We start from the raw sequence: 4,231 nt of genomic DNA, 5'->3' as shown, positions 1-4,231 counted from the left end.
TCATGAAAATAATATTGCAGTTAAAAAATCCGAAAGAAGTGGCTGTTAAGTGATATGAGAATATGAGCAAATATAAGATAAACAGGGAGGAAGTGTTGGAATAATTGAATATAGTCAGTCAGTCAGTCATTTTCTACCGCTTATTCCATAGTGGGTTGCGGGGGAGCTGGTGCCTATCTCCAGCAGTCTATGGGCGAGAGGCGGGGTACATCCTGGACAGGTCGCCAGTCCATCGCAGGGCAACACACAAACAACCACACTCATTCATACCCCTAAGGGCAATTTATAGTGACCAATTAACCTAACAGGCATGTCTTTGGACTGTGGGAGGAAGCCGGAGTACCCGGTGAGAACCCACGCATGCACGGGGAGAACATGCAAACTCCATGCAGAAAGACCCCTGGTCGGGAATTGAACCCAGGACCTTCTTGCTGCAAGGCAACAGTGCTACCAACTGCGCCACCTTGCAGCCAATTGAATATAGATGTATCTTATATATTTGAATTTTCTTTAACTTGACTATTTGATCTTTATGACCTTTCATGTGTGAGTAAGGATGTGATGAGTTTGTCTGCAGGCAAGGATCAAAGGTGGAGCTGGGAAGGAAGCCATCACAGATGAGGGTGTCATAAAGAGGGTGGCTGATTGTGCTGAACAGAAGACACACTGATCTTAAGGTGATGGAAACTGTGGAAGTGTGTTGTTACAAGATAATGGTGTTTATGACCTGTATACGATGCAGCTGTTTTTCCCATCCTTAGAGAGCGACTTTCATTGTAAATAGGGAACCCCCAAAGATAATAAAAAGAGAGGTACGGACAGATGGTTTTCTGAGCGGTAGGAGATTTGTAACTGAAAGCACATCCCTGTCCGTTCTCCTCGCAGCGAGTAAAGTAACTAATTCTTTGTCTTTCTCTTCTTTTTGTGATGTTCTAAGTATTTTAGGTTGTTTAAACCTGACATTCATCTCATCCATGGATTCTCTCCAGAATTTAATATCTTCTTTTACTCAACTTCTCCGGGAGTTCGCCTCCAATTCTGCCACATCAGCATTTCCTTCGCTCCGACAACATTCAACCCGCTCCTTGGCTCCTCCCACTGACATTCACCATGGCAACGCTCGTCCTGGCTCGTCTCTAAAGGTGAGATAGGGAAATGTACTTTTAAAAGAAATCTGTTTGCTTCGTAGAATATCTAAATTTTCAATTACGAATTCGAACATTTACACCAACCTTCTTCCTGTATCAATCAGGCGCTAAGGAACCATTTACTGTTTTAATACACATCTTATCTATATCTTATCCCATCTAATCGTGGAGCACACTTTTTTCCTGCATATCGGGTCGGCGCTGTGTTGTTCAGTTTGAGACAATCGATTTACAGCACCTTCCCAGACTAAGTGTTTTCAAATTTAAGCATTACTGCAGTTAATGCAGGAGGAAGCAGCACAATAAACTCTTACTAAACAATCTGCGTACAGTCAATATTAATAAGTTCATTTCACAAATGTAGCTCTTACCTCCAGCAAATCCTGGCTGGCCATAACTCATAAATTCATAGTTTCTGCCCATCATGTTCCAGGTTTCTAATTTAGGCGCTTATGCCCTGTCTCGTTTTAAATTTTCAGGTCTTCTCTCTTCGCCATCTCTGTCCATCAGCCTACTTTTACCCTACTCCGATTATTTCTCTCTACTTCCTCTTTCGCAATCTGCCAAACACTGCTGTATCTCAGGTCTAGCTCCTACTTTCAAACCTTATTCCTTTGCCTGGCAAAATTTAAAAAAACTTGAAAATTTTACCTTGCTAATAGCACGTCATCGTACCTGGTCTACATTCAGTCCTAGCTTTCATTACTCATTGTTTGAACACCATCGTTTTAAGCTCCCCTACAGCTGCAGCTTTTAGCAGGCATCAATTTTTATCGAAAGATCATCTTTCTGAGCCCACTCCGAGCCTTTTACTCATTATGACAGGCATCTCACTTAAATGGTTAGGCTTTTCTATCTCCGCCATTGACAGGCGCATTCATTCATGGCTTTACAGGCATATCTATTTAGATAGTTAGGTTTTCTCTATCTTCGCCATCTGCAGGCGCTTTTATTTGTGCCTTGACAGGCATCTCAATCTAGTTGGTTAGGCTTTCTCTATCTCCGCCATCTCCAGGCGCTTTCAATCATGCCTTGACAGGCATCTCATTTAAATGGTTAGGCTTTACTATCTCCGCCATCTTCAGGCGCTTTCAAGCATGCCTGACAGGTATCTCACTTAAATGGTTAGGCTTTTCTATCTCCGCCATTGACAGGCGCATTCATTCATGGCTTTACAGGCATATCTATTTAGATAGTGAGGTTTTCTCTATCTTCGCCATCTGCAGGCGCTTTTATTTGTGCCTTGACAGGCATCTCAATCTAGTTGGTTAGGCTTTCTCTATCTCCGCCATCCCCAGGCGCTTTCAAGCATGCCTTGGCAAGCATTTCCATTTAGATAGTTAGGCTTTCATGATCTCTGCCATTGGCAGGCGCTTTCATTAATGCCTCGACAGGCATATCTATTTAGATAGTTAGGCTTTCTCTGTCTCCGCCATCTACAGGCGCTTTCAATCATGCCTTGACAGGCATCTCATTTAGATGGTTAGGTTTTTCTCTCTCCGCCATCTTCAGGCGCTTTCAATTGTCATGGCAGGCATTCCCATTTAGATAGTTAAGCGTCATGATCTCCGCCATTGGCAGCCGCTTTTGATCATGCCTTTACAAGCATCTCTTCATAGTAGATAGGCATTCCTATCTAGATAATTAAGCTCTTACCTCCATTGGCAGGCTCGTTCCATCATACCTCGGCAGGCATCTCAGTTAGTTATCATGCTCATCTGCCTGTCCGACAACTCCCTCTACGCCTTTTCAGCCAACCTTTATATGGTTTAACTATCTAATTTTAACCTTTTGTCCTAGGACTGATCACCTCATCCTACTTGTAATTTCAATTCACAACTCCCTCTTTAATCTCAGCCTCAGCTCGGCCTCCGCTGTTTTGGAGGAAGACATACCTAATCATAATCATAAGATGTTTATTCAAACTCATTTCATCCACAGCGTTCACATCTTCCTCAGGGGTCTGAGCGCCAAAGAAATAATCTTTCATTAATAAACTCTTTAACCGTCTTCTTGTTGTTTCTCCATTATGTGAGTCTTTCCAGGTTCAAATGGAGTTTAAACGAAAATTCAACATGGAAGACTCACCACCCCGTCTCATCCAATCACTCCTCTCTGGCTGCTCCAATCAACGACAGGTCCGCACTCCTCCTTAGCCAATCATCTCCCAGGGCATCACTTTTAAAGACCATCTGCATGGAAGACACCGCTCTTCTGCTGAGTTTCGACCCTCCTCCACCCCTTCTCCACCAAAGGCTCCCAACTCCTTCCATACCAAGGCCTACGCCACCACCAGGATCAGATCCCAGGGGGGAAGACGTACCTTATCATAATCATAATCATAAGATGTTTATTCAAACTCATTTCATCCTAAGCGTTTACGTGTTCCTCAGGTGTGCGAGCGCCAAAGAAATAATCTTTCATTAATAAACTCTTTAACCGTCTTCTTGTTGTTTCTCCATTGTGTGAGTCTTTCCAGGTTGAATTAATTTTGTAATATATTTCATTATCTGCCACATCCCTTCCTGTTGTTGCATATGCTCATATTTATACTGCCGTGCTATTACTTGTTTTTTCGGTGTCCATTTTTTTTTTTTTTTTTTTTTTTTTTTTTCAATGGGAGCCTAGCAGCGAAATCTCACTCAAATGCACATTGTTGAATGTGCAGTTGAATGACAATAAAATAAAAATAAATGTCTTAACTAACGGGAAAAAGTTCAAGATGTGGCACACTCACTAGATCCATGTCACTCACTAAAAGACGAAACATTTATTGTCCCAGAATCTATACAAGCTTTGCCTATTACTTCAAAATCCACGTTTTTGATGATCTTCTCTTGATCTAGTGAAGAACAGAAGACAAACACCTGTTGTACTCAGAAAGCTTTTAAATAAAGACTGGGCTACTGTTTACTAAAAAAACAGTACCCTGTGTTTTCCTATCGTAAACGTCTTGACCTTATATGGTCCCATGTAGATGAGTTGGGTGGAAGCTGTATGTAACTCATCCCCACAAGACACTGGTGCTCACAGAAGTTGTCAAACTATTTTATTTTCACCACCCTAACCCATAACCCTATGAT

The sequence above is a fragment of the Girardinichthys multiradiatus genome, chromosome 5 (assembly GCF_021462225.1).
Source record: "Girardinichthys multiradiatus isolate DD_20200921_A chromosome 5, DD_fGirMul_XY1, whole genome shotgun sequence".
Taxonomy (NCBI): domain Eukaryota; kingdom Metazoa; phylum Chordata; class Actinopteri; order Cyprinodontiformes; family Goodeidae; genus Girardinichthys; species Girardinichthys multiradiatus.
The sequence above is the reverse complement of the archived record's forward strand: the minus strand, read 5'-3'. Positions refer to the sequence as shown.